This window comes from Primulina huaijiensis, chromosome 17 (assembly GCF_012295235.1).
Source record: "Primulina huaijiensis isolate GDHJ02 chromosome 17, ASM1229523v2, whole genome shotgun sequence".
NCBI classification, from domain to species: domain Eukaryota; kingdom Viridiplantae; phylum Streptophyta; class Magnoliopsida; order Lamiales; family Gesneriaceae; genus Primulina; species Primulina huaijiensis.
In genome coordinates this window covers 12,010,042-12,017,474 of record NC_133322.1, presented here as the reverse complement: position 1 = coordinate 12,017,474, position 7,433 = coordinate 12,010,042, and the positions used below count along the sequence as shown (strand labels likewise).

General features: G+C 33.6%; 1 long non-coding RNA gene across 1 annotated transcript; it reads right to left on the bottom strand.

Annotated features, from left to right (window-relative positions):
• Positions 1–2,270: 2,270 nt before the first annotated feature.
• On the bottom strand, positions 2,271–4,480 carry LOC140963181 (uncharacterized). The gene is made up of 2 exons (XR_012172667.1): positions 2,776–4,480; positions 2,271–2,727 (listed from the first exon to the last, which is right to left on the bottom strand). It is a non-coding gene; the product is annotated as an uncharacterized lncRNA (long non-coding RNA).
• Between the last annotated feature and the right edge of the window lie 2,953 nt (positions 4,481–7,433).

Here is a 7,433-nt window from a genome sequence, read left to right as displayed (position 1 = left end):
CATTGATTCAAAAGTCGTGGATTTGTTTGCGTTTGTTTCACTTTGTTATTTTCAATAAAATTCAAGGTGATATCTCTTTCATTATGTACTCTTTGTTAATAGTTATTTTGACATTAGGGACAATGTCATATTCTGTTTGGGGGAGAACAAACTTATAAAAAAATATTAAAAAAATAAAATATATATATATATATTTAAAAAAATATATTATTTTAAAATAAAACCANCTTTGTTATTTTCAATAAAATTCAAGGTGATATCTCTTTCATTATGTACTCTTTGTTAATAGTTATTTTGACATTAGGGACAATGTCATATTCTGTTTGGGGGAGAACAAACTTATAAAAAAATATTAAAAAAATAAAATATATATATATATATTTAAAAAAATATATTATTTTAAAATAAAACCATGTTTATTGTTTGTATCTTAGTAATTTTTCAAAAATATCATACATTACATGTTTGAAAGGTTTAAATTAGAACATGTATTAATTTATTTAAGGATGTTTAAATTTTTATTTGAAAAAATGTCAATTTTAATATTCTTATCAATATAAAAATATGATTTATGAAATCTTTCTTTAGTGATTAACCATTGTGATAAAATCAGATATTAAAGTATATGGCCCAAGATATACCTTATAAGAGTGCCTAAAATTTTAAACTCGCACATATTTTGTGAGTGAGTGGAGAGGACTGAGAAAACAGCTTTTGAGCCTTTATTTATCATAAGAGAGGCTATCTATTGTTTAGATCTTAAGTTCTTATTTTGAAAAAAAAAATGTTATTTCCTGAAGGAAAAAAAAAAGAGAAAAAAAACAAAAAGAAAGATGTTGAAGATCTACGTAATTTTTAAGTTATATGCTACGACTCATTTATCTTTCATAAAAGAAAAAAAAAAGAAAGAGAGAAATTTATTGTACAAATTAAATAAATATGTGGTCAAAAAGCATAAACATAGTCTGATTCCATGATTTTATGAAAAAAAAATCAGTAAAATATATATAATTAGAACAACTAGATTTTGAATCAATAGATTTCCTATCTTTTGATTAGTTTGGCTCGTTTGTCTGTCTGCATTCTGTAAACCATTTTCCTGAGTATTTATCTGTATTCCAACTCTATGAGAGAAATCGTTCCTATAAATTGAAAAATTTATTAACCCGTGAGGATATGGAGTTGAGACTCTTACTAGGAATTTCTGAAGGTCATGTACATTTAAAAACCTGAAAATAAGCTATGAATTGATCAGCTCAGATTATTTCATAAATTATAATTATGATGATCTTGATATAACTTTGACAGTTTTCAAATTTAATTTAAACACTTGGATAACTCCGATCTATTTAAATTTATCAATATGTTTTGTATTACTATTAACGCTTAAATTGCTAGGGACTAGCAATAAGCTGGTTGTGGGTGTGATAAACATAAAAATTATACATTAAATAAATGTTTTATAATATAAATTTATAGTTTTTGTTTTATTAAAAGTTTAAATATTATATGTTTTATAATAAATTGTATAAAAAATAAGTTGTTGTGTAATTATAAGTTTTTACTATTTTTACAGGTTCGATAAAACAACAATAAACTTGGCGTTGCAAATGGGATTAAGATGATTCTTGGACCTGTAGAAAGTTGATGATGATATCTACAATATTGGTGAAAAGCATGAGATAAAAATCTTCTCACAATTGGGATCAAATTAAGCAACAAATAAAGTTACCAAAGGAGTGGCAGTTTTACCATGCTCTAGTATTTTGACCATATCTCTCAAACTACTTGGTCAAATGGTTAAAATAAAATACCACAATTCAAACAACTCAATTATCCACATGTTTTATTTTATGTGGAGAAGCAAAATTGGATGAGAAGATTTTCAAAAGTGATGTGTATTAAAATATAATTTCTTGGAACACCAATGAAGACTTATGTGTAAAAAATAATATTTTATTTGTGGTTGTCTCCCCAAATTTGGCTATAAATAGGGGTGCATTGTAATGAATTGAGATATCCCTCATTCTATGAACAAATATATCATAATATTAATTTCTTAGTACCATTTAAAGTGGGAACCTTGATTTAGTGTTTACAAATAAATATAGCACAATAAATATTTGATAACATTTATAAGTTTTGATATATATTTTATACTTATAAGAAAATTGTAAAGGCCCGAAATTCGTGTTTGAAAATTTGCGGAAAAATTAAAAAATTTCTTTTTAAATAATTAAAATGTCTCATTCATAAGATAAACTGATAAATAAAGTTTAATATTCAAAATAGCAGCGGAAGGATTTAATGTTTGCAAAGTATCGATTTCAAATAATCCATCAACAGATAAAAACTGAGTTCGGAAAATAATAACTGCTAAAAATGAGGTCCTCGGGTTCCACTACTGCCGACCCAAGCTAGCTCACTAGTCCTCGTCCTCGGTCCCGACATCATCAGTACCTACAACATTCAAGTCTAGTGAGTCTAAAGACTCAGCATGCATATAGCGTAAATAACGAGTAAATAAATAATAAAATCGCGTGCAAGTGAAAATATCATGTCATGAGGTGTAACGTAAAATATCATTTCATGAGTAACTATAATACGTGCATAACTGAACTGAAAATATCATAATTGAAATGTTTGCTCCTTGGAACCCTGTAATGAAATAGCTTGTAAAAATTTTCTGGCGAGATTATGGTCTACGCAAGTGACCCCTGAACTGAACTGAACTGACCGGTAACTGGCGACCAGGTGGTACAAAACCGAACTGACCGATAACTGGCGACCGGGTGGTACCAAACTGAACTGACCGGTAACTGGCGACCGGGTGAAGTAATAATCCCATGATAGTAAAGTGACCACAAGCAATATCACATAAATCTCAAAAATGAATATTTTGCACGTAATATAATTAAATAACATCATTAAATATCCTGTAAAAATTTTACTAATTGGGTTGGATCGCTCCCAGGCTCGCTGCGACTTAAATCTAACATGAAAAATATGCAAATGATTTAACTTGACCAAACTTTGTAATTGAATCCAAAAACTGAGACAATTACGCCTAACGACTTCGTATTTAATCGTGACTCCGTACCAACCCAAACCAACACCGAACCATCATTTAGTCATGATTAAAATACGCCTAAAATGATGAAATAATGCTCCTAAATTTACAGTACTCGAAATTTAGTGAATGGAGGCCAAAAACATGAAACGCTCTTTCGAGAGTCATTTTTGGCACATTGCACCGTAAATTCTCGTACGACCTCTAAAATGATCCGAATCACAAACGGCCAAAAACATGGCCTTCCCAACTTGATGAAGTGCTATCCGGTCCAAAGCCATAGGCTAAAAGCCGACCAGGAACTCAAACGACCCTCCGAACCAACGTGCAAACTTGCTGTCCAGAATTACAGCTGCAGCGCTTGTGTTTGCTTGCGTCGTTTGCGAGGCTAATGGCCATTGGGGCTTGAACCACCAACCAGAACCTCTTACCAACGTCCTAAGGAATGATTTTAACCATGGCTAATGGGCCTAGGCCAGCCACAATCCGAACCACACCAGAAACACGACCACACTCCTAGCTAAGAACGTAATCTGCGCGCTAGGGGAGTTTCGCTTCGTTTGCTGTCATGAACCTTTCCAGTGGCCATTTGGTTGACCATGGCACAATCTAGACATCAAGGGGTATGGTGTGAACCAAGGCTAAGGGCGAGATGCCAACCGTGGTCCATCCCAAACCACCCAAAACCGAGGGACACATGCAGAATTCAAAGGGGCGAAGGGGCTGTTTTTGTTCTTTGATTTGAAAACCGATGCAACCATGGACCAAGCCTTGAAAGGCCGACTTGGTCACGTCTTAGACATCATAAGGAGATGTTCTAACCATGGCTATGGCCCCTGGGGCAACCAAGATCAGATTCATCCCACTTGGCAGCAAGCTGCAAATTCGAAACTCAATATGACACTAAGGGAAGTGTTGCTGCCATTCGAGTTGCTGGGGAGAAAAGAGGCTTTAAGCAATGGTCAAATCCGTTCTTAATACACTCTATATCAATCCTAGATGTAGCCTGGAAAGCCTGGACGTGAGCCAACCCCTGCAATCACTAAAACCATGCACAACCGTGAAGCACAAGGTGGAACAAAATCTGTGCAGAATTTTCAATAATGGTGCTGTCAAAAATTTCAGTTTTTGGCTATCAAACCATGATCATGTAATGTTTAAAAATCATATTATGACTTGATTGAAGAGTCAAGGAAAATATACACATGCCTGGATATTTTGTTTTGAAGAAAACAAACAAACGAGACGAACACGGCACGACGGAGTCGGATTTTTTTTTCTTTTCTTATTGTCTTGTTGGATGCTCTCGATGATGATGCTGCTCACACACGATTTTTCTGCTGTTTTACTGATATTTTCGAATGAGGGAAGGGTAGGGAGTGTTAAGGAATCAAGGGGGAAAGATACAAGGAAAAATGGAGAAGTCAAGTCATACATTTAGATGCTAGGTACAAAGAATGTGTTGATTGTCAATCCCATGGTCCCCTCCACAATGCTGCACGTGAATTGTGCTGAGTGATGACTGAAATGAGCTTCTAGAATGCAATATGAGGTATTGCTCAAATTATTAATTATAGGTGATAAAAAAAAGGAGGGAGTTAATATACCAAGAAGGTTATGGAAGGGTAGTCTAGAATGGAGAGTTGTCAACATAATTAAATTACTTAAGGGGTGGCCGAAATTATCTAATANCTCATTAAAATAAATTATTTGTTGGCTTAAATTAAATTTAGGAATATTTTCTTATTATTAATCTTATCTCAAATCTCCAAACTCCGGTCCGGCCTCACATATTTAATCAAAAATATAAAACTAAACTTCTACGATTTAAAATTAATGATCATGACTTAAAATGAATTAAATACTCAAAAAAAATAAATAAATAAATAAATAAAATCGCTTTAATTTAAATAATAGTAATTATGCATGGCTTATACGTAATCGGGCTCTACAAAAATAGTATATAACATAATATAAATATGATTATTTAATATGTTGGAACCATTTTATTAAGTGGATTTCAATAATGTTCATTAATGTTAACTTTATTAAAATATCAAGAGTGGATCCTCTAATCTCAACTACTTAAATTAAAATTTGAACAATTAAAAATTACCAATTAAAAATTCAAACAATTAAGAGAAAAACAAAAACAAAAACAAAATGACATTGTAGTGGACTTGTAATTACCGTAGCTTCCCTGTGGATACGATATCGGACTCACCGAATTATATTACTTGCGGACAACCTGCTATTGGGAGTGCAACAATCAAAGTCACTACAACGATCATCGGGCTCTCAATGGGACCATAACCCTCGCGATATTTCCAACATATTTAGTCACAATCCATTCACGTCCTTCAACATTTCGTATTCCCATCACTTAATAAAAACATGCATATAATATCGTTTTTCTTTTAAACCAAGCATGCAACATGTCTTTTAAATATCAAAGATTAAACCATAAAAATTCATGAACTTTTAAAAATCATAATTTATCATATTAAAATCATAAGCATCCATAAACATTTTAACATATTAAAATCCGTAAACATTTAAAATAAACAATTTAACATATAAAAATCACAAAAAGCCATAAATATTTTAAAATAACATGTTAATATCATAAATATTTAAAATAACGTTTTAACGTATAAAAATTTCATAAACATTTTAAAACAAACGTTTTAACATATTAAATCCTAAAAATCCATAAACATAAACATTTTAACATATTAAATCCATAAACAATTAAAATATATATTTTAACATATAAAAATTCATAAACATTTAAAATAATCATATTAGCATATAAAACAGCATTCAGGACACTGCCATGACGTTTACTAATTTTTTAAGTGTGAAAAGACCGTTTTACCCCTGGACGTCAAATTTCACGTTTTCGACTTTTTATTAATTCCATTGACTCTAAAATGTCATAAATAATTATTTAAGCCTACATGAATTTTCTCATATTTTTATTTAGCTTAAATCGAGGACTTTTAATTTAATCTTTAAATTTGACGTATTAATGCGTTTTAATCCCGATTTAAACCAAAACTTAATATAAAATTCCCAAATTTAAAAATTAGACTTTTAATAATTATTTAAGCTTAAATATAATTTTTCATAATTTTATAAAGCTTAAGACTAGGCGTTTCAATTAACCCGTTAATTAGTGTTTCGTGCGGCGATTAAATCTCGAATAAATCCAAAACTCGTTATTTTGATCCCAAACTTTAGACATAGCATTTTTATTATTTATTCTACCCTTCCAAGTCATGAGCCACATCCGTGGACCCATGGATTCAATTTTTCTCCTTTAATTTTCGAAATTGACACAATAGTGAACCCACCAAGCCATCTCTCAATTTATTCGAGCCACGCCCGAGCCACCTTGAGCCAAAACCTAGCCAACCCACTAGGGACCCTATTGACCAAGCCTAGCCCAAATAACCAGCCCTGGCCTGACCAAAAACTAGCTGGAACTCGACCCATGTTTCTGCATGTGTGTGTGAGTGTGCTTCCTTGTATGTCTAGGTCTCCTAACCCAACTAGGACTCTCCCAGCTGAGCCACCACCGAGTCCACCTATCCCTAACCTTCCCTGGATCATGCCCAAACCAAGCCCAGACAACCCAGCCCATATAACCCGCGCGCGAGCCACCTTGTTCCGGAACCCAGCAGCTGCGCGTCTCCATGGCTCCCTCACGTATTCTTGAACCAGCAGCCAACCAACCCGCCACAGCCCCTGACCAGACCCTTGTGCACCCTCATAGGACCCTAAGGACCTAACCTAGCCCAGCCCAAAGTCCCCAGACAGAGCCATGATCCCTGCACAAAACCCTGAACCCTGCGCATCCTCCCTTGAATTTCTTTCGGGTAGGAGTCCTTGTTGGCAAGGACTCCTCCCAGCCCACTTAACCACGCTAGGACTCTTCCCTTGACCCACTCATGACCCTAGCCCAGCCTGGTCCAACCCCAGCCAAGCCAAGCCACAAACCTGTTGGATCTCGGTTTTCTACGTGCCCAAACGCAGCGGAAGTTTAAAATTTTTATTTTATTTTGAAAACAAAATAATTCTTTTTGACACTCGTATGGTTTTCAGGAATTAAACATGCATAGGATGTTTAAAAATTATACCTTTGTGAATTAAATCACTGGACTCCAACTAATCCGGTATAAACGGATTAACTCTTGTTGATTCCCTACGAACTTTCTTCAAGAAATCCTCCTATCAAGTCCACGACTAGATAGTGTGTTCCTCTTCCAATTTGCACTAGAAAATATGGAAGATATTTTGCGTAGAAGAGAAAATAATTGAGAGATGGCTCAAATTTTCCTTCAAAAATAGTGGCCAATTT